The sequence below is a fragment of the Mauremys reevesii genome, linkage group 1 (genome assembly GCF_016161935.1).
Source record: "Mauremys reevesii isolate NIE-2019 linkage group 1, ASM1616193v1, whole genome shotgun sequence".
Classification (NCBI taxonomy): Eukaryota; Metazoa; Chordata; order Testudines; family Geoemydidae; genus Mauremys; species Mauremys reevesii.
The window spans coordinates 17,650,542-17,676,487 of NC_052623.1; the positions used below are offsets into that span (position 1 = coordinate 17,650,542).

The 25,946-nt window shown below is 51.4% G+C and overlaps 1 protein-coding gene across 4 annotated transcripts in view; it reads right to left on the bottom strand.

Moving 5' to 3' along the window:
- Positions 1–25,946, bottom strand: part of P2RY6 (pyrimidinergic receptor P2Y6) — a 94,396-nt gene that overhangs the window by 14,698 nt on the left and 53,752 nt on the right. For 2 of the 4 annotated variants that reach the window (XM_039487525.1, XM_039486834.1), the window contains exon 2: positions 19,743–20,119. The gene's annotated coding sequence lies outside the window, so the exon portion shown is untranslated. Of the gene's footprint in view, positions 1–13,070; positions 13,263–19,742; positions 20,120–25,946 lie in introns of those variants that run through there. The other 2 variants (XM_039489154.1, XM_039488362.1) reach the window with 2 other exon arrangements.

A 25,946-nucleotide genomic window follows, 5' to 3' on the forward strand; every position in this document is an offset into this window, starting at 1 on the left:
TGATATTCTGACACACACATATGTACTGTAGCGGGGCAGTCACCCCGCTCCTTGGCTAAGAGCAGGGTCAGATTAACTTTTAGTGGGTCCAGCTCCAAACATATTTGTGGGGCCCCCTGGGGAATGATTGTAAAAGGGGCCAGGGGCAAAAGCTCAGTGGGGCGGGAGCTAGGGTTGATTCCTGGAGTAAGGGAGGGGCCAGGGGTAAATTGCAAGCGGAGCAGGGCTGGGGAGGGGATAAACAGGATCTGCCCTGCCCACATAGAGTGGGTACCCACCTTCTCCCTGGTTCTAGCCTATTCTCTTCTCTCTCTCTGCACTGATCTGTCCCTCCTCCAGTGTGACCAAGTGAGAATGTTCTTAATGTTTTCTCTGAATAGTGTGTGGGTGCCTCAGTTTCCCCTATGCATTTCTTAAATATCTAGGAGGTGGGATAAGGGGGTGTGATTGTTGCAGAGCCCTAGAGGGCAGGTGTGATGCTGTCTGCACAGAGAATGACTGACACACTGTCTCCTGGCAACTGATGGCCTGGGCCCCTCCCCTGCAAGTGCCAACTGAAGGTGTTGGAGAACAGAGAGATCAGGTGGCGTCCTGGCCCGGGGAAAGAGACAAAGGACAGAGGAGGGGTGGGGGGGCGGTATTGCAATTTGGAGTTGGCTGGGGAAATGGAGGGAAGCCCAGCACTGGTGTCTGGGTTCCCTACCCCACAAGACGGACCTGACTGAGGGGTCCTGTTCTCCATACCTACAAGCTCTGCTTTGACTGTGTTCCTGTCGTCTAATAAACCTTCTGTTTTACTGGCCGGCTGAGAGTCACGGTGAATCGCAGGAAGTGGGGGGTGCAGGACCCTGACTCCCCCACACTCCGTGACATCCAGCAGCAGCAGGACAGGTTCTCTTCCAGCCCTCGGGGGTGGGTGTTGGGAGTGGGAGGAGCGGAGGGTAATGTGGTTACTCCTATAACCGGACTCTTAGTTTCCAGTCAGTACTGCTAACCGGACACCCAGGTCCCGTCTTCTACTGGAGTTTCCAGTCTAAAACTGGATGCCTGGCAACAGGGCTGCCAGAAAAGCCTGATGGGGGGGGGGGGGGCAAGCACACGTTTTTAAAAGTGAGACGGCTAAGCCTTAAGCGGTGGGAAGCAAGCGGTGGGTGGGCAGGGTAGGGAGTGGAGAGGAACTAATGGGCAGGGCCATGTCTGCTGTACTGCCCAGGTAGGTTGGAGACTGGGGATCAGCTGACACAGTATCCCCAGCCCAGGTGACGTGACAGCCAGTGGTGGGTTTAGACTTAGTGGAACCCCCCCCAGGCCCTGTGCTCAGCTTCATTTTTGGGGCCCCTCCTTGGGACCCAGCCAAGAAAAAGAACATTCTCTCATCTCCCTCCGCCCCCGTTTTTTCCCCTTCATCCTCCTCCTATAAGTAACAGGAAGTAAATGAAAATAAAGTGAGGTACCTTGATTGTTCTTGTAGTCTAACTTATTTTTCCACCGACCACTTGAAAATCGCGGAGGGTCTCGGTGGACCACTTAATGATCTTTCCAAATATTGTAAAAAAAATGTTGGGGTGCGGGGTCTGGCCAGGAGCTAGGGTGAGGGAGGGGGGGCAGGGTTGGGGCAGGAGGTTGGGGTGTGGAGAGCTTACCTGGGGCAGGTCCTGTTTGGTGTGAGGGGTGCAGGTGGGAATGCGGGGGCGGGTGCAGGAGCTCATGTTTGGTGCTCAGGATGGGGGTGGGGATGTGGGGGTTCAGAAGTCAGGGCATGGGGTGTGGGGCTAGCTGTATGTGGAGGGTGGAGTCAGGGCAGGGGCTGGGTGTGTGTGTGATGGGGGTGCAGGGGTCAGGGCATGGGCTGGGTGTGTGTGATAGGGGTTGGGGCTGGGGGCTGGAGGTGTGTGAGGGGGGTTCAGGGGTCTGGGTGGTCAGAGGGCTGTGGGTGTGGGCTGGGGTCATGGGGGTGCTCACAGCAGGGGGTTGGAGGGGGTATGCCCCAATTCCAGCCCCTTCCCCTTCTCCTCCTCCCCTGAGCAGCGAGGGTGCTGAGGCTCCGCTCCTCCTCCTCCCTCAAGCAGCTGATCAGCGGCAGGGGGAATGTAGCACACTGGGGAAAGAGATCGGGAAGAAGCTTGGCTGCCGGCAGCACTAAGCTTCTGCCCCGGGGTGGGGGGGGGTATGGGTAGAGAAGAGCGGGCCATGGGCCCAGCACCATGGTAAATCCAGTACTGGCTAAGAGGGGTTAAACACAGCCCTGGAGAGGGCTGCAGCTGAGAACAAGGCTAGACTAATTGAGGAAGCAGCCACAGCTGGGGCAATGCCCCAATCAGGCCAAAGCTGGCCCTATAAAAGGGCTGTGAGCCAGCTGAAGAGTCTCTCTTGCTGGAGAGAGAAGAACTGGGCTGCCTGGGAGCTGAGATGGTACCTTGAGTGGTGCAGGGCTGGAAGAAGGCCAGAGGAGCTCTAGTCTAAGAAACCCCCAGGCTGCAGGCCTTGATGAAGGCCCAGAGCAGGTACGGGGTTGCAGAGGTGCAGCCCAGAATTAGGCAAAGGCAGCAGGTCCCAAACCCCCTTGCTGATGATGAGTGGACACAACAGACTGCAGCTTGCCCCAGTGAGTGGGGGCTAGATGATGACTGGCAGTAGCTACTGAGGCAAGGTGGGATAGAGGGTGGGGGGTTCCCCCTGGGAGGGGAGACCCAGAGACTGCGGGAGCACTGCAGTGGGTAGAGCCCTGATGAAAGGGGCACCAGGGTCTGGAAGGGACATTGGGGGGGGGGGGGGGCAATGACATGCAAGCCACTGGCCAGCAGAGGGTGCTCTGGAGCTGGAGAGTTAATTCCCAGGATGACCAGCAGGAGGTGCTGTGCCAGTGAGCTGTTGCCTTGCTACAGTACATACACGCATGCATAAAACCATACGGTTTTATACCATGTAGTATAATATATGGTTAACATAGAACTCTACCAGTGCAGGTGGTCTGATACCTGAATTTCTGAGCTGCCGCGCACTCCCTGTGAAGGCTCTGCTTGCTTCTGAAAATTAGGCCTCTGTTGTTTAGGCACCACAACTTAAACCATTTTGCCTTAAGTGGATATCCATGTAACTTTCTACACAGTGGACTAAATTCTGCTCTCAGTGATGCTGGTGTAAATCCAGAGTAATAGCCAGTGGAGCTACTCTGGGGCTCCTACAGGCTATCACTGCAGAATCTGGCCCCCGGCATATGCCCCAGCTATTCCTGTTGTACCCATCAGCAGGGATTTGTGAACGAGTGGGTGCCATGGGATCTGCACAGCCCTGGAGATTCCTGATGGCAGACACAGCCTTGGGAACATACAGTCCTTGTTAGTCAGGCTGGGCTGTCTCATTAACTGGTCCAAAGCGTGTCTTAGGCCTTGTCTATACTGGGGATTTTCACTGTTAGTGACCAGCCACGGGCACAGGCAAAGCCACTGCACTGCATGATTTGCGCTGGTGGAGTTTGCCTGAAGCTAGAGAGAGGTGCACAGCCATAGTCAGAGTTTGACTTCTATATTTTTCAGGGGGTGTTCCAGTCAGGCCAATGGGGCTGCATGTGTGTGCATGGGGCAAATTCCATGCCTGCCCACTGGGGCACCAGTTCAGATTTTTTTTTGGGAGGGTGGGGGCAACTTTAACCATTATTCCAGGGACTACACAGGCAACTGAAAACTCTAGGGGTTTTTTGGCAGATAACTTAAAAATCATCTGACTATATCTAATTCCTATATAAAGGGAAAAAATTAAATATTAGACCCATTCAGCTCTAATACTAACATGTTCTGTCATGTGGTAAGTCTCTTAAGGGATACTGGTTAGGTTTAAAATTGTAATGTACTTAGATACACTTACTGATGTCAGATGTCACCATCTAGTGTGACCTCCTGCACCTTGCAGGCCACAGAACCTCACCCACCCACTCATCTAATAGATCCACAACCTCTGGCTGAGTTACTGAAGTCCTCAAATCACAGTTTAAAGTTACATTATTTACACATCATTTACGCTATTTTAAAACTGCAATTGACCCATGCCCCATGCTGCAGGAGAAGACAGAACACCACCAGGGTGCCAATCTGACCTGGGGGAAAATTCCTTCCCAACCCCAAATATGGCAATCGGTTAGACCCTGAGCATGTGGGCAAGACCCACCAGGAAGATAACTGGTTATCTTTTTGTACTACAGAGAATTCTTTCCCAATTGGGGATTTTTGCTGCTAGCAGTCATAGATTGGCTATATGCCATTATAGGCAGTCCCATCATACCATCCCCTCAATAAATGTATCAAGCTTAGACTTTAAGCCAGTTGGGTTTTTTGCCCTCACTGCTCCCCTTGGAAGGCTGTTCCAGAACTTCACTCCTCTGATGGTTAGAAACCTTCATCTAATTTCAAGTCTAAACTTCCTGATGGTCAGTTTATATCCACTTGTTCTGGAATCCACATTGGTGCTTAACTTAAATAACTCCTCTCCTGCCCTGGTATTTATCCCTCTGATGTATTTATAGAAAGAAATCATATTTCCCCTCAGCCTTCTTTTGGTTAGGCTAAATAAGCCAAGTTCTTTGAGTTCCCTCTCATAAGGCAGGTTTTTCATTCCTCGGATCATCCTAATGGCCCTTCTCTGCACCTGTTCCAGTTTGAATTCATCTTTCTTAAACATGGAGACCAGAACTGCACACAGTATTCCAGATGAGATCTCTCCAGCGCCTTGTATAATGCTAATAACACTTCCCTGTCTTGCCTGTTGCACCTCAGGATTGTGTTAGCCTTTTTCACAGCCACATCACATTGCTGGCTCATAGTCATCCTGGAATCAACCAATACACCCAGGTCTTTCTCCTCCTCTGTCACTTCCATCTGATTAGTCCCCAGTTTATAGCAAAAAATCTTGTTGTTAGTCCCTAAATGCATGACCTTGCACTCTGCACTATTAAATTTCATCCTATTTCTATTACTCCAGTTTACAAGGTCCTCCAGATCTTCTTGCATGATATTCTGGTCCTCCTGCATATTGACAATACCTCCCAACTTTGCATCATCTGCAAATTTTATTAGCACGTGCCCACTTTTTGTGCCAAGATCATTAATAAAAATGCTAAATAAGATTGGTCCCAAGACTGATCCCTGAGGAACTCCACTAGTAACTTCCCTCTAGCCAAAGGATGGGCAAACTACGGCCTACGGGCTGGATCTGGCCTGTCAGGGCTTTGGATCCGGCCCACGGGACAGCCATCCCTGTGGCGCTGGGGGCCCCACGCCGCTCCCGGAAGTGGCCGGCACCACGTCTATGTGGTGCTCTGCATGCTGCCCTTGTCTGCAGGCACCGCCTCCCACAGCTCCCATTGGCTGGGAACGGGGAACCGCGGCTAATGGGAGCTTCAGGGGAGGGACCTACAGGCAAGGGCAGCATATGGAGCCCCCTCCCAGGGGCCACAGAGACGTGGTGCAGGCTGCTTCTGGGAGCGACGCAGCGCGGGGCCAGGGCAGGCAGGGAGCCGGCCTTAGCCCTGCTGTGTGCTGCTGCCACGCTGGAGCCTGCACCTTGAATCCCTCCTGCATCCCAACCCCTTGCCCTGAGCCCCTTTCTGCACCCCACACCCTCCTGCACCTCAACCCCCTGCCCTGAGCCCCCTTGTACATACTGCTCTCCCTCCCACACCCCACACCCAGTCCTACATTCATGGCCCTGCATGCAATTTCCTCACCCAAATGTGGCGCTCAGGCCAAAAAGTTTGCCCACCCCACTCTAGCCTGACAGTTCACTTTTCAGTACGACCCGTTGTAGTCTCCCCTTTAACCAGTTCGTTATCCACCTTTCAGTTCTCATATTAATTCCCATCTTCTCCAGTTTAACTAATAATTTCCCATGTGGAACTGTATCAAATGCCTTCCTGACGCCCAGGTAGATTAGATCTACTGCATTTCTTTTGTCTTCAAAATCAGTTATCTTCTCAAAGAAAGATATTAGTGACTTTGTTACTACCTCTTGAATCTACAATTAATTTCTATCATTTAGGCTACTTTTTGCAGTTCACCAAGCTTGGAACGGATCATTTAACTTTAGGAAACAGCCTAACAGCCCTTTCTTATCTTAATCACCAGTTAATCCCTGTGTTTATAAATTCTGACTCCCTGCCTCAGGGGCGCAAGCTGGGAGCAGTCTCCTGGCTCCTCTGCAGAACCCCTTATATTGCACACTAAGGCTGCCTGCCTGAGGCTTGCCATTTGGTGAGGGGGGGCAATGCCCCCCTGAAAAATCCAGCCATGTGCAATCTACACTAGGGGTTTGAACCGATGCTGCCGTAAAATGGCTGCAACTGTGGAAAATTCTCACTACTGCTAAGGCCTAACAGCCCTCCCTGCCGTTTTAGCACAGCCAAGGGACAGCAGGGGAAGGAGGATTACTAGGAGGGAGCGGTGAGCTGCATACAGGGCAGGAAGTACTTTGCACATACCTGCCAGCCACCAGCCAGAACCCGTGTGTTAAAGCCCACAGAGACCCTATCCGCCCAAGAGGGGTTTTAGGCAGTGCCCTGGGAGGGAAGGCAGACATCCTAGGCCTGGTCTACACTACGCGTTTATACCGAATTTAGCAGCGTTAAATCAAATTAACCCTGCACCCGTCCACACAATGAAGCCCTTTATATCGATATAAAGGGCTCTTTAAACCGATTTCTGTACTCCTCCCTGACGAGGGGAGTAGCGCTGAAATCGGTATTGCCATGTCGGATTAGGGTTAGTGTGGCCACAATTCGATGGTATTGGCCTCCGGGCGCTATCCCACAGTGCACCATTGTGACTGCTCTGGAAAGCAATCTGAACTTGGATGCACTGGCCAGGTAGACAGGAAAAGCCCCGCGAACTTTTGAATTTCATTTCCTGTTTGCCCAGCGTGGAGCTCTGATCAGCACGGGTGGCCATGCAGTCCCAAATCCAAAAAGAGCTCCAGCATGGACTGTACGGGAGATACTGGATCTGATCGCTGTATGGGGAGGCAAATCTGTTCTATCACAGCGCCGTTACAGAAGACGAAATGCCAAAGCATTTGAAAAAAATCTCCAGGCTATGATAGACAGAGGCCACAGCAGGACTCAGCACAGTGCTGCATGACAAGCGTAACGGAAAGCCAAAGAATAAAATGGATGCTCATGGAGGGAGAGGGGACTGAGGACTCCAGCTATCCCACAGTCCCTGCAGTCTCCGAAAAGCATTTGCATTCTTGGCTGAGCTCCCAATGCCTGAAGGGTCAAAAACATTGTCCCAGGTGGTTCAGGGTGTATGTTGTCAATTTACCCCCTTCTCCCCCGCCGAAAGAAAAGGGAAAAAAATTGTTTCTCGCCTTTTTTCAGTGTCATCCTATGTCTACTGCATGCTGCTGGTAGATGGGGTGCTGCAGTGCTGAACAGCAGCATCCCTTCCCCTTCCTTTCCTGATGGAAGATGGTACAAAAGGGTTGAAAACTGTCCTCATCATCCCGTGAGTGCTCCTGGCTGGCCTTGGTGAGGTTGGCTGGGTGTGCCTGGGCAAAAATGGGAATGACTCCTGGTCATTCCCAGCAGATGGTGCAAAAGGCTTGGTAACCATCCTCATCATAGCAGCTGGAGGCTGAGCTCCATCAGCCCACCCCCCTTTCACGTCTAATGAAGATTCTGTACTGCTTGGACTATCATAGCAGCTGGAGGCTGCCTCCCCCTCATTTTATCTCACTAAAAAGTCAGTGTTTTATTCCTGCATTCTTTATTACTTCATCACACAAATGGGGGGATACTGCCACGGTAGCCCAGGAGGGATGGCAGAGGAGGGAAGCAACAGGTGGGGTTGTTGCAGGGGCACCCCCTAGAATGGCATGCAGCTCATCATTTCTGCGGGATGTCTGGGGCTCTGACCCAGAACGGCTGTGCTCTCTGGTTCTCTAGTACACTTGCCCCATAATCTAGGCAGGAGTGACTCTATTTTTAGACAAAACAAAGAAGGGAATGACCCGGGGAGTCATTCCCATTTTTGTCCATGCACCCCCGGCTGACCTCAGCGAGGCCAGCTAGGAGCACCCATGACAGCAGCAGACTGTACAAAAGGACTGGTAACGGTCATTGCCAATTTCCAATTGCAGATGGTACAAAAAAGACTGATAACTGTCATCTCATCTCCAATTTACAATGGCAGACGGTGCAATAGGGATGGTAATAGTCTCTGCTACCTTGCAAAGGCAAATGAATGCTGCTGTGTAGCATTGCAGTACCGCCTCTGTCAGCAGCATCCAGTACACATACGGTGACAGTGACAAAAGGCTAAACGGGCTCCATGGTTGCCATGCTATGGCATCTGCCAGGGCAATCCAGGGAAAAAGGGCGCGAAATGATTATCTGCCATTGCTTTCACGGAAGAAGGATTGAGTGACGACATTTACCCAGAATCACCCACGACACTGTTTTTGCATTGGGATCTCAACCCAGAATTCCAATGGGTGGGGGAGACTGTGGGAACTATGGGATAGCTACCCACAGTGCAACGCTCTGGAAATCGACGCTAGCCTCGGTACATGGACGCACACTGCCGAATTAATGTGCTTAGTGTGGCCGTGTGCACTCCACTTTATACAATCTGTTTTAAAAAACCGGTTTCTGTAAAATCGGAATAATCCCATAGTGTAGACATACCCCTAGTCCCAGCTCTGAAGGTACTAACCTAGCCCTCATCCTCAGAGCATCTGAGTGCCTCACACGTCTCACAACACCCCTGTGAGGCAGGGCAGGGCTGTTATCCCTATTGTACAGATGGGAATGGGGACCGCGTGACTTGCCCAAGGTCACACAGGGAGTCTGGGGCAGAGCTGGGAATTGAACCTGGGTCTCCTGAGTTCCTGGCTAGTGCCTTAAATCCTAACTCCTGTCCCGCAGAAAGGGTGCCCAGCAAGAGCTCAGTGTCACCCCGGACTCTACCCTGCCCTGCTCCTTCTTGGCTGCAGGGTGGGGAGTGCACTGGATTTCCCCATTCAGGCCTCCTCTTTGGAACCCACTGGAGACTTTCCCCACTCCAGGCTGCTGGTGGACGGTCTCTATTGCCCTTCCTGCCCACCACCATGCTGCTGGGAGGGGAGCCCCGCTGGCAGCTGGGAGGAGGAGCCGCATTGTCCATCACCATCCTCCTGATGCAGAAAGGAACTTCATTTCCCCTCCCCCACTCTTCCAGCTCTTCGGGGGTGGGCAGGGCAGGGGACTGCCCCACCCTCCCTCTGTAGAGGTCCTCCTCTTGGAGCTGCTTCCCCTGGTGGGGGATTCTATGTGGCAGGGGTCTCCAATGCTGGGGGGAGGAAGGGGGAACAGATGAGGGGCTGGTGGGGTGCTTCCCCCCTGGGAGCCTGCACCCTGTGGAGAGGGGCAATGGGTGGTCTGGGAAGGGGCGACAGGCTGGCCCTGTGTGTGGACGATGCAGGGGCTGGGACCGTTGGCTGTGCAGACGTGGTGCAATGAGCTGAGCTATTGCAAGGCAGGCAGGCCTGGTGCCACCAATTCCTCTTTCAATTCCAGCCTCTCTAGTGGCTTCCACGTCCCCTCCCCAACAGCCTGGGGCTGTGACTCACCGGGGCCAAGAAGGAAACAAAAACGAGAAGGAATCCAATGAGAAGAAGAGTTTGTGGCTGCGGCCCAAGTGACAGTTCTGCTCCTGGGCTGAGAGTGTGTTTGGCATTTTGAGAACTGGCCGCTGCAGTCTTTAGACTGAGGGGAGAGATGGCTGGGACTCCCGGGGGTCAGGCTGCCCCCCTAGCTCCTGAGCCTGGGTACTGCAGCAGCTGAGATTCTGAACAGGGAAAGTGTTTAAATCCCTGGTGAACCTTCTCTGAGCATGAGGCTAAGGATGGTTGTGTGGCCGGAGCCCGGGGATCTGGCTTCTCTTCCCAACTCTGCCAGTGCTGCACTCTTGTGGGTCCTTATGCAAATCACTGCACCTCTCTGAGTCTCGTTCCACCCCCCAGAACATGGCTACTGCGGCTTACTTCTCTCAGGGGGGGTAGTGAGGCTACACACACTAGGATTTGCTCTGTGCTTTGACATCCTCCGGGGGAAGGCACTGGCTGTAAGTCAAAGCGTTATCGTCACTGTGGAGTTCCTTGGGGGGCAGAGATCGACATGAGCAGTGGGGCAGCAGGCCAGCAACAAAGGGTGTCTGGCAGCGCTGCACAGGGAGAGTTGGTCCAGGCCTGGGGTTGAGTAGCCGCTATTAATCCCTAGCTCTCTCGCGCGCCTGCGCACACACGATCCAGTCCATTCCCCCTACTGGAGGCTGCTCAATGCCCTGGAATGAGAGTTCTGTAGTGGAAGGGTACCTCTGCACTGCATTAAAAGCCCGGAGTGCGGCCGTTGCTGGCCCGGATCAGTAGACTCGGGCTTGGGAGGCTTTGGCTGGGGTCTAAAAATAGCAGTGTAGCCATTCAGGCTCGGGCCGGAAAGGGCAGGCTCTGAAACCCTGCGAGGCGGGTGGGTCTCGGAGCCTGGGCTCCTGCCCCAGCCCAAAACGTCTGCACTGCAATTTTGAGTCTGGCGAGATCGAGGCTATTGACTCAGTCTCAGACTCAGTGCCGGGGGTATTTTATTGCAGTGCAGATGTACCCGAAGAGGCTCCTGGGAGGCTCAGGTGACTATCTGGCCATCAGGGTACAGGGAGATAGGGGATGAGTTCCCTGTATCTGATGGGCTCATTCCCTGTCAGAGAGGACGTATTACTACAGAATACAGCAGCGCATCTCCTCAGCAACCCAGGCCAGCATGGGCACATCATCCCCGTCCTCTGCTCCCGACGCTGGCTTCCCGGAGAGTCAGGTTCAAGGGTTTGGTCCTTCTCTTCACGGTGCTCCACGGCCTGGGTCCAGGGTGCCTAAGATGATCTAAAGCTCTAAGATGAAGACTATGGTCAACAACTGCCCCCTCTGGCAAAGTGGAGCACTCTGCAGTAAGGGTGAAGCTCCCGGGTGGGGGCTGATCCAAGCAGTGGAATGAACTCCAGGAATTAAAGGGCCATCACAAACCTCTCCATCTTCTGCTCCTGGGGTGAGAGACAGTTCTCCGACCTGCCTTCTCTACCGTAAACGTAGAGGAACATGGACATAAAAGCCCAAACCCTGCCCTCCACCGCACGCACAATTCTCCCCCTGGGGGAGGGATACAGAGAGAATGAACCACATGTGACAAATGTCAGTTACGTCACAAGAACAGCCATCCTGGGGCAGACCAATGGTCCACCTAGTCCAACAGTGGCCAATGCCAGGTTCTTCAGAAGGAATGAACAGAACGAGTGAGCCATCCCCTGTCATCCAGTCCTAGCATCTAGCAGTCAGAAGTTTAGGGACACCCAGAGCATGGGGGTGCTTCCCTGACCATGTTGGCTAATAGCCACTGATGGACCTATCCTGCTGGGTCTCTCTAAGTCTTTTTTGAACCCAGTTATCTCTTTGTCTTTACAACATACCCCGGCAATGAGTTCCACAGGTTGACTGTGTGTTGTCACATGGTACATGGCTGGAGGTGCTCCGATACTGTGGTGATGAGGGCAGGATAAATACCTTAGGATAGGATAGAGAGCGACTAGAAATACAAAGCCCGTTGTTTGCCCTTGGAAGGAGTGCACCAAATAAATCCCCAGGAGCTTCTGAAATGACCCTGCAGCCTACTGTCATAAACTTGGTCCAGCAGCAGTTTGCCCTAGTACACAGAGCAGCGAATGAAGTAGCAAGAAATGTGGGGCTCTATTCCCGACTCTGCCACTGACCACAGGCAAATCATGTCACCTCTCTGTGCTGCTCTTTCTCCCCTGAGTCCTTTGTCTGTTTAGACTGCTAGCTTTCCAGGGCAGGGACCGGCCCCTCCTATATGTATGTACAGCGTCTAGCACGCTGGGGCCCAATCTTGGAGGGAATGAAACATTTCAGGAACAAAATCCAGGCCTTGCTAGCCAGTGCCTTTAGGAGAAGCTTGTCTGCCTAGTGCTTGGTTACGGCGATGAGAAAGCTCAGCTGGTTGGAAAATTCCAAACCAGTTAAAGTTTTTTTGAGAAACAGAAGAGATGGGGGGGGGGGGGGAAAGGACTTTGTGGCTGAGTTTATATCACCCAAGTGCCACTGTAGCAGAATAAAGCACCAGTAATTAGCTTATATTTCCAGAGCACCTTATAGCCAGCAAGATACTAGAGCTCTTTACCTCAGCCACCACCACTATGGAGCCACCTCTTGAGTGGAATGTGGCAGCTGGTCAACACAGAGCAACACTAACAAGTTTACGACCAAAAACTAATATATAGGATGTCATGTGGCCTGGTGGATTGGGCACAGGACTGGGAGTCAAGTGTGCTGGGTTCTACACCTCGCTCTACCACTGACTCACTGTGTGACCTCCGGCAAGTCATGTCATTGCTATGCGCCTCAGTTTCCCCATCTGTTACACAGGGAGAATGATACTTCCCTTGTAAAGCACTTTCAGATCTACGCACTGTGGGTGAAATTTTTAAAAGCTCCTAAGTGACTTAGGAGCCCAAGTCCCATGGAATTTCAATAATGGAGCTACGTATATTAGGTATGACCATCCAGCTCCCAGCAAACTGACTTTCAGTGGGACTTAGAGTACGGGGGGAGGGGGGCGACCGACTTTGGACAGGGAGCTCTCGACGCGGAGCGCGCGGCCTGGATGGCGCACGGAGGGGGCCCGGGTGTCGTGCGCGCGAGCCGAGGGCGGTGGCCCCAGAGCCTCAGAACCCGGGGTCAAGTGAATCAGGCTTGCACTGCCGGGCTAAAAATAGCAGGTTATGTCTACACTGCTATTTTAAGCCTCACAGCGTGAACCCCGTGAGCCCCGGTCCATTGACCTGGGCTCTGAACTCACTGCTGTGGGGGGGTTTTGTTTTGCTGTGCAGAAATACTCTGTATCTCCTGGGTCATTTCAGGTGCTTTTGCAAATGTTACCCTGTATCCCTAGTATTACCACCTACCTATATAGCACAGAAGCCACCTCACATACCTGTGGGGTGGAATACCAAACATAAGAAGAGATAAAGAGATTGATAACTTACCAGTATTTTGCAAAAATTACCCATGAAGATTATTTTCCAGGAACAAAACATAAAAGCCACTCCCGTACCATCTTCAGGCTGGTATTGCTAGCATAATTTCTATGCATTCTTCGTAGTGCAGAGCTTCTGAATCCAAGTTTGCCAAAGAAAAGCCCGCCATTCAGCCCCTGAAAACATGGCCAGTGTCTGAGAGTTTTGCTACGTGATTTTTTTCTGTTGTGGCAAGACTTCCTTTTATCATTCAAGCAGCATAACGAAACAGCACAGGAAAGGGAACAGAAAACACTTGCCCATTCGGCATAGAACACACAGCCTGCTGCTAGAAAAGTTGCATCAGCATTTCTGTAATGCAGCGCGAATATCAGCGGTTTTGTAATAAGGAGAATGAAATTTTGCTCTTCTCTTGCAGCATCCATGCATGAAACTCTAAGCACTTAAATAGTCTAAGCACTTGAATACACATTTCTTACGCATGTCAGTTACAGCTTTGAGATCAGGCCCGACAGACCCATTTCAAAGGTGGGGACACTGAGGCAGGTAACACCCATGTTTTCATAAGCGGCCTCTAATTTTGGGTGCCCAATTTTAGGTGCCCAGGGCCTGATTTTCAGGGGTTCCATAGCTCCAGCTGAAGTCAATAACAGCTGCAAGCAGCTACGTAGTCCTGAAAAATCAGGTCCCAGGTGTACAAAATTGGGCCCCCGAAGTTAGAGGCCACTTCAGAAAATATAGGACTTCACATGAGGAGATGGCAGGGGAGCGGGGAATAGGACCCGATCTCCTGACATATTTCTCTCTGCAGCCAGTTTTGCCCCTGGGGGTCAGGTTAGCAAGGTGAACTTTCAAAGGCTTCTACAGTGCAGAGGGATTGGTCCCTTGCTGACCCAGCTAGGAGCGGATCTGGGGAAGACAGACGGTATAAAATCCATACGCAGCTCTTTGTGCAATGCCAGTGATAACCCATCCCACAGTGCCATTAGTGGAATTAAAAACTGTGTCAGCATCAAGTGTAACTAGCATTACAGAACACCCCTGTAGTAAGGTTTGTCCCATGCTTCACAAATGCTGGGCCAGATCCTCAGCTGGTGTGAAGGGGAATAGCACCACTGACTTTACGGACCAGATTTTCACCAGGTGTAAAATGGCATCACTCCACTAACTTCAATGCCAGCATCTCAGCAGGTCTATCCATGCTGTTTTCAAACATGAGCTCTTTAGGGCCCTGATCCTGCAGAGACCTCCCCCGAGTGGGCCCATGTGAAGACCTGTTGAAGTCATGGGTGCCAGGGTCCACCCATACCCTTGCAGGATCAAGTACTAATACTGATTTTAACACATAGACACACACACCCCTGCGTGCATCCACCAGCAGCCAAGAACTCCTGAACAAATGACAGTAACAAGCCAATATGTGTGTGTGTGTGATGGAAAAAACTACCAGTCCAGCATGGAAGCACAGGTCAGCTTCCAGAGTTATTTAAAAAAGGAACAGAATAGTAAAAAGTATGGAAAATACCTTGCATGGGCCCCTTCAGAACCTTTCCTTAAAAAGAAAAAAACATAGCATAGTTGTGACCAGGACTAAAGACTGGCTAATATTTCACTAAAGGGAAGATTCTTCCCCTATGATATAACCTTGCATATCGCCAGATCCAAATACACAACCCCCCAGCTGTTCAAAACTCCCTTCTTAATCAACCACCAGCCTGTCCCCTTGGTGTACTGACTCCTGATTATACAAACGCCCCATGATCCAGTCACATCCGGTGTAACTCATGGGGTCCGGTCCCTTCGTCTGGATTCTGACCTATACTGTTGGACACAAAAGATTCACAGTGCTGCTATCGCTTGAAATGGGACTAATTAGCCCAGAATTTTCAAAGAGCTCCACTCCCACAACTGGACCCAGATTTTCCAAGGAGCTCAATGAAGCAGCCCCAAGTTCTTCTGAAATTCTGGTCTTGGGGCTCACTGCTGCTCAAGTGACTTCATGCCTTGTGCGCGTGAGACCCTGGATTCTGATGCCTTCTCTGTGTCGTTTTCCAGATCTACCGCCTGAATCACATTTATTTGGTTGAGTCAGGATTTAATTCACATGCAGCAAACAACAGTTGGGCTTGGATACAAATGAAGAGCCTTACGAAGGTGCTGGGCTATTTATTTGCCTGTTGTATAGATCCATCGATGGCTATTAGCCAGGATGGGCAGGAATGGTGTCCCTAGCCTCTGTTTGCCAGAAGCTGGGAATGGGCGACAGGGGATGGATCACTTGGTGATTCCCTGTTCTGTTCACTCCCTCTGGGGCACCTGGCATTGGTCACTATCAGAAGACAGGATACTGGGCTAGATGGACCTTTGGTCTGACCCAATATGGTCGTTCATATGTTCTGGGCTCCCACTGAAGTGCTCAGGAAATCAAGCCAAGAACAATTAATTGCCATTAAATATCCCAAGCACTGAGCATCATATCTGTATCTAACCCGTCCATCAGCAACGATGGCCAACCAATCTGGCCACACAACTGGACTGAGCAACATGTATGCAAATTTAAAAAAATAAAGGTTAAATAGACTCGCTTCTCCGAACAGCCCCAGATCTTCCGGATAATTCCCCCCTTCAGGGAATGGCCTGAATGAGCAGACGAGCTTTACACCTGGCCCTGGAAGTCAGCTGACTTGTGCCCAGTCGAAGCTAGGCAGGGGAGAGGAATTGCAAGGGCCCCTGAGCTGAGGATGTCCTGTACAGATAAAGCTTCCCAGCTGACATCAGTAGAACAGCTGTTCTGTTCTAGAACATCAGAACATAAGAACGGCCACACTGGGTCAGACCAAAGGTCCATCAAGCCCAGTATCCTGTCCTCTGACAGTGGCTAATGGCAGGTCCCCCAAAGGGAATGAACAGACAGGTTATCATCAAGTGATCCATCCCCTGTCACCCAATCCCAACCTGGTAAACAGAGGCTGGGGATTTCATCCCTGCCCATCCTGGCTAATAGCCATCGATGGACCTGTCCTCCATGAATCTATCTAGTTCCCTTTTGAAGCCCGTTATAGTATTGGCCTTCACAACACCCTCGGGCAATAGCAGGCTCGCCCGGGAGTGGTGGTTCCGGAGGGGACCCAGGGACAAGAGACGTAAAGAGACGAAGGCCAAGCCCAGGCTGACTACACAAGGACTGATCTCGATTACCCGGCGGTCCCTTCCAGCCCCATGGTAAAAAGCCCTCGAGTATCAGAGAACTTCTCCCTGTGTGGGTATTTATACTGCAATTCAATTCCCTCTCAACCTTCTCTTCAGTATGCTAAATGGATGGAGTTCCTTAAGTCTCTCACTCTAAGGACCACAAATAATTTCTGTGGCTCTTCGCTGAACCCTCTCCAGTTTTGACACTGGTTTTCAAGTGTGGATCGCAGAAGTGGATGCAATGGTCCCAGCAGTGCCGTAGGCAGAGGAAATAGCAGCTCCCTGGCCCGGCTCGATATTCCCCCATTTATACATTTAGACGTTAGCCCTCTTCACTACAACATCCAACTCGGAGCTCCTGTTCAGTTGGTTCTGGATTAAAAAACCCTCAGCCGAGTGAGTGGCACAGGAGGATGAACCCAAAGCCAGTGCAGCCTCTAGAGCACAAGCATTAGAGGCTCTCCGACAAAAGAGGGCAAGACACACACTGCGCTAGCTTAAACCCCACAGAACCATTGCAGGTGGGAGCTCAGAGAGGCACGCATCCCGGGGTGAGGGCCGTACTGAAAACACCACGTGCGCGCTAGTCTAGCCGAACGTAGATGGGAACGATTTGCCTGGCTGCCTGGAGCTCTAGGAGCATTCGGGGACCCCAAAGCACCCCCAGTTTGTGAGCTTTCTTGGCAAAGGACGGGAAGAGGTACTGAGCAAGGAAAGGCACCAGCCCTGCTGTACCCTTTCCTGCAGGGCTACAGGAATTCAAGATGTCATACTATCACCTCCCCCGGCTGGGGGAACAATCTGCTTTGTCCTTGAGCCCATGCCACTGGTCTGCTCCTCCTCCTGGTTACGCTGGTGTAAATCAGGAACACCTCAATCAACAGAGTTACACTGGTGCAAGGCGAATCCAGCCCCATGACTGTGGATGCAGCGTGCGTGGTTGGGGATGCATTCCATGCAAGGGCCCACTAGATGGCGCAGCTTAGATGCCAATGAAAGAATGGCAGGGAACCTTGGGTAAAGCCTAACACCATCAGCAGAGCTCTGGGAGCTACCTCTTGAGTCCTTTTTGTTTCCATTTTAATCATTCAAACTCCATTGAGGTCAGTAGATTTACACCAGAGACCAGTTCACTCTCTGGTGTAAATCTACTGACCTCAATGGAGTTGCCCCCGGGCTGAATTTGGGCTCGGTCCTGGTATTTAGTCCTAATGCTCTTTAATTGGACTCCTTCCCCTAACGTCGGGATTGTCTCGCTAACATTTGCAAAGGGTTTCGATGAGGAAAGTGCTGTGAAAAACAAGCCCCGAGGCCGGGTCTAATGCAGTGAGGGCCCCCAAGCAGCTGTGATCAGTCCATGGACCATGATTAGTCAGGACACCACTCGGGGGAGGGACAGCTCAGTGGTTTGAGCACTGGGCTGCTAAACCCAGGGTTGTGAATTCAATCCTTGAGGGATCTGCAGCAAAATCAGTACTTGGTCCTGCTAGTGAAGGCAGGGGGCTGGACTCAATGACCTTTCAAGGTTCCTTCCACTTATATCTCCATATTGAAAGGGACCAGGGAACAAACCCTGCCCCCAGGGAGCTCACATATTACGATTTAACCCCTCAGGGCTACTGTAATACACATCATAGCAGAGACAGGAGTGCATGCATAAATCAGTCACAACAGTGGTCTCAGTAGCCACCAGCCTAATCAACACCAATTTCCAATTGCATAACCTCAACCCACTTCCAAAGCTACCACTGGAGCCAAACCATTCCCTGGGGAATAGAAGCCACAAGAGGAAGAGAACAGATCAGCCAGCAAAGATTTGAAAAGTGTGCGTCTCTCTCTCTCACTCACACACACTTTAACAAACATCAGAGCAGTAGCCGTGTTAGTCTGGATCTGTAAAAAGCAGCCAAGAGTCCTGTGGCACCTTATAGATTAACAGACGTATTGGAGCATGAGCTTTCATGGGTGAATACCCACTTTGTTAGACGCATGTTCACCCACAAAAGCTTATGCTCCGATACATCTGTTAGTCTATAAGGTGCCACAGGACTCTCTGTTGCTTTTAACAAACAGTGGCAGTAAAAAGCATCAGATGCTAGGGGTTCAACTCCCATTGAAAGCAAGGGAAAGATTCCCACTGATTTCAGTTAGAATTGGATTGAGCCCTAAATGAACAAAATTAAATTAGGCAAAGTTATGGCTAGTTTGTTTCCCTGCCCTGCTGAGACTTATAAAGCTCTCACACCTGAACAAGGTGCCTCGGCCTGCTCACGGACAGAGCTAACAGTACCAATGCCTACATGCCAAAGTGCAAGGCCTTCAGATTTTATGTAGTGCAGGGGTCAGCAACCTTTCAGAAGTGCTGTGCCGAGTCTTCATTTGTTCACCCTAATTTAAGGTTTCGCCTGCCAGTCATACATTTTAACCTTTTTAGAAGGTCTCTTTCTGTAAGTCTATAATATATAACTAAACTATTGTTGTATGTAAAGTAAATAAGGTTTTTAAAATGTTTAAGAAGCTTCATTTACAATTAAATTAAAATGCAGAGCCCCCTGGACCGGTGGCCAAGACCCAGGCAGTGTGACTGCCTGGGTTGCCTACCCCTGACGTAGTGCACACTTTGTATCCAGAGCGTTTAAATGCTTCTATTACATACAAGTTGCTAGAGTTAATTAAGTGTTGAAAATACGGTGATCCAGGCAGCCAGGAATAGAAGACACCAGCATTAGTACAATGCTTTTTGTCTTTTACACATTTTACAAGCAGTTGCGAATTAATCTCCTGCCGCACCTACATACAAAACTTACATGGCTCCTATTGCCAACTACCCACACACCTCACAGTCTTTCAATGATTTACCTCCACGAGACCCCTGTGAGGTAGAGAAGCATGATCCTTATTTTATACCAGGAGAAACTAAGGCACAAAGAGACACTTCCCCATGGTCTCAAAGGGAGGCTGTGGCAGTCGTGGGAATTGAAACCAACTTTCCTGAATTGCAGGATAAACACCCTCAGCCCGGACCATCTGCTTAGACACTGATCTACTTAGATTAGACACTTTTGTGCCCATTCCCCTTCATCACCCTATTATCTAAGTAGGAGAGGAAGGTGCTGCAGGCCAGCTGCCAGAAGCCCAGGGGACCCTCAGGCCGTGGCTGGAGAGGGAGGAGTAGAGCCGAGAAACCTACAGAGGCTGGTTCATGATGGGGAGTCACAAGCTGAACCCGGAGTTTAGTTCATGACACAAAGAGGCTCCTGCAGGTTCAAGTTTGTGAACACACCTCCAAGGTGACCCTCCCACCCCCTGCCTTGCTCCCAGCCTCCAGGGAGGTTCCTGTCCATCTCCCTGAGGTCACCCAGACCCCTCCCAGGGCAGAGATCTTTGTTCAAGCCGATTTTAAAAGTGCCAAGCAATGGGGCTTCGGCTGCTGCCACTGGGAGATTATTCCCCCAGCCTCATGCCTCGAACACGCAGTCCATCACTTACCTCCGCTGTTCTCAGGGAGGCGGATGGGACAGGTGCTCGGCTGGCGGGGCAGAGAGGGTTTACTCAAAGTGGATACATCTTGCTCCCATGCTTGCAGAACACGGCATCCCTGCAGCTCAGCTCAAGGTGGCTGGTCTGAATATTGTACCTGCTCCGGTTGAGTGCTGGGATGGCGAGGGAACAGCAGTAGGCGCGCAGCCCGAGGAGATGGTTATATAGGCTGCAAAGGGCTGGAAATAAAAGAAGCAGAACCGGAAAGTCAACTGATTGACGTCTCGGGTGCCAGAGTGAGGAACGAAGCACAAGAGTGATAGGATCAGCAAATCTGTCCTGGCAGGGGAGTCCAGCAACCACATCCTGGGTCCACAGAAGAGGATCTAGGATAGGAGAGAAAGACTGGAGTGAAGAGCCTTGCAGCAATCAGATGTGCCAGTGATAAGAATCGCTATGTAATCCTGGCTGCACTGTTGGAAATCGGAGCTAGAGGGGCCAGCGACGTGTGTGTGTGTGTGTGTGTGTGTGTGTGTGTGTGTGTGTGTGTGTGTGTGTGTGTGTGTGTGTGTGTGTGTGTGTGTGTGTGTGTGTGTAAAGACTGGGGTTGCCCATTGCATTTGGTTGTTTACAATTAAAATTGGATCCACACCTGAAGTGAACAGTGATGTGAGCTTAATGAGGCCAGACGTGTCTGTTAGAGTCTCCATGACACACCTGCCTTTGGAAGGGACCTGGCTCCAGCAGAGGAGGATAGTTACTGTAGTCAAACGGACTAGGCTATACAAGTCACCCTATAGAGGATAAGAGCAATGGTTCCTGCTCTGCGGCCTGTCCATGGACACTTGCTCTCCTGGTAGCCCCCGGACTGGCTGACGGCTTGTGTAGAGCTGGCAGATGTCGTGGTTCAGTGATATCATCTATTTAGGAAGGCTCGAGTGGGCAAAGGGGAGGGGCAGTGGCACTCTATGTCAAACAGGCAATACCTGTTTCCGAGTCACAGATAACTCAGAAGAAAATGATCCTGAATGCTTACGGATCAACGTCCTAACAGAGAAAGCACAAGATGGGGTCTTAGTTGTATCTGCTGGAGACTTTCAAATCACACTAGGAAACAGCACGACCGCTGCCTGACGCATCTACCTATAATTCGTAGGGGAAAAAACCTGTGTGATCATGGAAGCTTCAGTGTGAATGACCTATGCTGGGGGGTCTCAGGCTGCCAGTACTAAAACAGCCTTGGAATTTCTAAACATTGTAGATAACAATTTCCTAACATTGGGGAATTCTATACTACACCTTGTCCTAACAGATACAAAGGAGCTGATCACTGAACTAAAAGTCAATGGTAGCTTAGGTACCACTGATCATGACTTGATCAGATTTCTAATGTAAAAGCAGAATAAAGCCCAGACCAGTAATATACGTACTTGGTACTTTAACAGGGCCAATTTCACAAAGATGAAAGCAATTCATAGAATCACAAAACCATAGAATATCAGGGTTATGAGCCAAATCAGCTGGGAGGAAGAATTTAATCAGAAAACTCTGAGTGATAATTGGCAATAATTTAAGAACACCTTATTGATAGCCAAAAAGCCACAATCCCACAAGTGAGGAAGAAGGCTGGTTTAAAAAAAAACCCACAACCAACCTGGTTTAGAGGGGAAGTGAAAACAGTTGTAAAAAATTAAAAAAAAATAATATATAACAGATGGAAGATAAAGATCGGAGTGTTGAAGTCATATATTTAGACTTCTGTTGTAAGGCATTTAACTTGGTGCTGCCTGACATTTTGATTAAAAAACGAGAACTATATCAAATTAACCTGGCACACATTAAGTGGATTAAAAACCGGCTAATTGATAGGTCTCCGGATGTAACTGTAAATGGGGAATAGTCATCAAGAGGGTGCGTTTCCCGTGGGGTGCTGTTGGGATCTGTTCTTGGCCCTCTAGTATTGAATATCTTTATTAGTGACCAGGAAGAAACCATAAAATCAGCATTGATAAAGTTTGCAAACGATGCAAAAGTGAGTGTGGAGCCGGTGCTTGGGGCGGGGCCAGCACGTGGAACCCCATGGCCTCTCCGCCTAGGAGCCAGACCTGCTGTTGGCCGCTTCCGGGATGTAGCGCTGTGTGAGAACAGGTAGGGACTAGCCTGCCTTAGGCAGGCAGCACCGCCGATGGGACTTTTAATAGCCTTGTCGGCGGTGCTGACCAGAGCCGCCGTGACCCAGCGACTTACATTCCGTGACCCAGTACTGGGTTGCAACTCGCAGCATGAAAAACGCTGGTCTAGGCATTATTTTGGGGGAAGTTCTATGGCCCGTTATACAGGAGATCACTAGGTGATCACAATGGTTCCTTCTGGCCTCGGGATCCATGAATCCTCCTCGTATTTGGCTGCTTCTGCACATCCTCACTCTTTTCATGGCAAAGAGCGAGGTGGCTTGTAAAAGCCAGTCGGAATGAAGAGAAGCCCAGCTAGCTGTCTCTGCTGGTGGGATACAGCTATATAAGGAGGAGAAGCAACAGGAGCTTAACACGTGACCAAAGCAGAGACCTCTTATCTCTCCAACTCTCTCCTCTTCCCTGTTCTCCTTCTCCCTTGACCCCCATCTCAACTTGTGGGGTCAGCTTTGAGCCCTCCTGCTCCCCATACATCCAGGCCACATCCAATCCTGATGCTGCTTCTTCCAAGAGATGATCCTTCCTCCGTCCAGGTGGAAATGCTTGTCCATGCCACCACTGCTCTCCCTCTCAGTTACTGTGACCATCTTCTCCTGTCTGGCTTCCCTAGAGACCCACATCACCCCCTTCGGTCTACTGACGGCTGCCAGAATGTTCAGTCAGTCTGACCATGTGAAACCCCCCTGCCCGCCTCGCATCCCTCTGCTTGCCCCATACAATCAGTTTAAAGGCCTTCAAGGCTCTACACAGCTTCCGTCTCACCCAATCTACCCCTCTACTGCATCCCTGACAGGGGCGGCTCCAGGTACCAGCAAGGCGCGGGGAGTGGCCTGACGGTTGCTGCGAGGGCGGCGTTTCTGCGGGAGGTCCGCCGGTCCCATGGTTTCAGTGGTAATTCGGTGGCAGGTACGCTGAAGGCGTGGGACCGGCGGACCTCCCGCAGAAACACTGCTGAAGGCTGCCTGACTGCCGTGCTTGGGGCGGCAAAAAACATAGAGCTGCCCCGATCCCTGATGCCAACGTCAATGCTCCATTTATCTTCTTCTCTGACATCCATCTCTGTGTGTTTTCCCCACACTGCCCCGTATATGTGGGATGACTCCCCCAATCCCAGTTCAGCAAAGCACCACAATCTTCTTTCCATGCAGTCTCTCCACAAAACCCACTTCTCTGCTGTCGAGAAGAAGCAAGTTGATGAACAATGCAGCCCACCAGCTTCTGCCGCTGGTGTCCATCACCACAAAATGGGTTGGGAGAGTAAACCCCACCTAAATGATCTACAGTCTCTGGGTATCTCATGCATCCCATCTGCCTTTCAGGCTGTAAGCTCTTTGTGGCAGGGCCAGTCGTTATTTGTGTGTATTGTACGGTACCGAGCACACTGTTGGCATTAAACATGACAACAGAAGATCCACCTGCATGAAGGACTGTAAGGCTGAAGCTCTTCCTTTGTTCCCAGAGCACAGACGCCGGCATTGCTACAGACCTCTCTATCTAGATCAGTGGTGCCCAAACTTTTCCTCTCGCGCTCCCCTTCCCCCAGTAATGGAATGTGTCTGCCCCATTCTATCCCCGGGCTGAGAGTGGAGCTGGGGCCAGGACTGGGGCCAGAGCTGTGGCTGGAGCAGAGCTGGGGGCAGAGCAGGGCTGGGTGGCACCCGCCCCAGATGTTTCTCCATGCCCCGCTAGGGGGGGCATACCCCACAGCTTGGGGACCACAGATCTAGATCCTAGCTTGGCTCCCGTTGCTCTAGTATTGGAGCATCTTACAGTCATCACTGAATGTGCCAGTGCAACATCCCTGCGAGGTGGGGAAGGCGTAACCTTCCCACGTTACACTAGGGGAACCGAGACACAAGGAGCCTGAGTTTCTGTTGGCCTGTACCGTGTGGGTGTGAAGTGCCACCGGATCAGAACAGGTTCATTTCACGCTCACTTTGCAGTGGTGTATATGGCTCCCCGAGGACAAAAGAGATGAACAAGGACAAGCCCGAGGCCGACAGAGAAGGAGCTGGGAACTGTAGCGAGATCTCCCTGCTGCGTCCCAGCACAGAGCCATAAGCAGGAGACCCTTTCTCCACTGCCTGTGAGCTGCAGACCGTTTCCGAGTCGCAAGCATGGAAATTTTCCCCACTGAAATGAAGCAACCGCAGTAGCACAAACACAGTGAAATGGCGAAGACAATGCCAACACATGACTGATTGCAACCTGTGTTGAAAGAGTCCAGGTCCCACATCTCTTTATAGAGAGGATATTATTCATGCTCCTGGAAAACCCAGCGCCGAATACATCAATAATTGCTTAATAGCAACGCAGCCGCCAAGCGCCAGGAAGGCGCAGTGACACTGTCCTTAACAGAGTCTTTGGAGGCACAGGGCACATGTCCAGCCTTTTTTGTGTATTGATATTTCACTGAACAAATAAACCTCGCTAGTGATTCAGCACTTTGGGAATGGGACTCCAGTTTGGACAGCAAACCGCAGGAGCTGATGCCCGGCCAAGGAGTTCGAGGAGAGTTTAAACAGACGACAACGGCTGTAGGGCCAAGCCCACAGATATTTGCAGGGCCTAGGTTGCCAAAGCCAAAAAAACATCCAACATCCCCATTTCCCTTTCAGAGCAGCAAAAGGAAAAAAAGGCTGGTATTCACCGTGGCAGGACAAGAGCGAGCGGGGCTCTCTGTCGCCTCGACAACCCCAAAGTTCCAATAAGTCACATGGGTCAGGTGAACTTTTCATAGCCACCCAGCAGTGTCAGTACACAGGGAGTCAGGGAAACGAGGAGGAGGAGGTGCGTTACGTTACACTTGCCAATGGGGCCAGCGTGGGAAGAATATTTGGAGATTCTTGGAAGGAAGGAGCTAGCGACGGAGCTCGGGAAGAGTGGCTATGACTTGCGTTACTGCGCTTCTGGCCCTAGGTGATGCTCTTGCAGTAGACTTCCGCCAGCCTCAGACTGGAGGAACACCAGAGAGTGCAGCAAGAGGACAGATGGTCCAGCAGTTAAGGAACTTACCAGGAACTCAGGAGAGTTGGGTTCAATTCCCAGCTCCGATACAGACTTTCTGTGTGACCTTGGGCAAGTTACTTAGTCTCTCTGGGCCTCAGGTCCCCATCCGTGCAACGGAGATAACAGCCTGGCCTTGCTTCCCAGGGATGGGGTGAGGATAAATACGTTAAAAGGGCGTGAGGTCCTCAGACACTAGGGGAGTGAGGGCCAGATAAGTGCCTAATCTAGACAGTCACATCCAAAACACCAGGTGGGCCAGTGACTACTCACCCTCCGGGGGCAGCCAGTGGAGGTGGCTCTTGACTTGGCCTCGGCACTTCGCAGGCCTCATGGGGGAGCCCCGGATGAGTCGGTATGGCAGGATCAGGCCCAGACATGAGACAGGCAAGAGATCGCTTCACTCGCTGGCAAACTGCAGCAGTCGCAACGGGCAGAGAGAGGCCTCAAGAAAGGCCTGTCGGTGGTGTTTGCGTTCCAGTGGGATCATACCCTGTCCAGCCCACGTCCCCCTCCCTTGAATACCCTGCCCCATTTCTGCACACAAGGGCCGGCTTGTCCTGTTATGCCCCTGGACGCCCGGCGAGCTAGTGGCTCTGAATGTACAGCTGGGTAACTGAGCACAGACGCGTTTACTCTCAGGAAAGTGCCGCCTTTCAGTCCAACAAATAAACTGTAAACAAGCCAGGGTGTTAGTTTCTCATATTATGCAGGTGGCTGGATGCAAGCCGGAGCGATCAGCGGAGCCCCTGCACTGGGCACCCTGCGGCAGCCCACGTGGTACGGCTGGGACCTGCGGAAAGCTGCGCTCCTACAGCCAGCACTGCACTGTCCCTCCGCCGTGGGAGGAGCTGCTCCCCTCTTCCTATGTCTATGGGCATTTCTGATGGGGGGGGAGATACAATGGGTCTCCTCTCCATGGCCCTGATCCCATCAGTGGGAGCCTTTCCATTGACTTCACGGCTCAGGCCCCATGTGATTGATCTTCACGAAGTGGGAAAGGCCCGAGACAGAG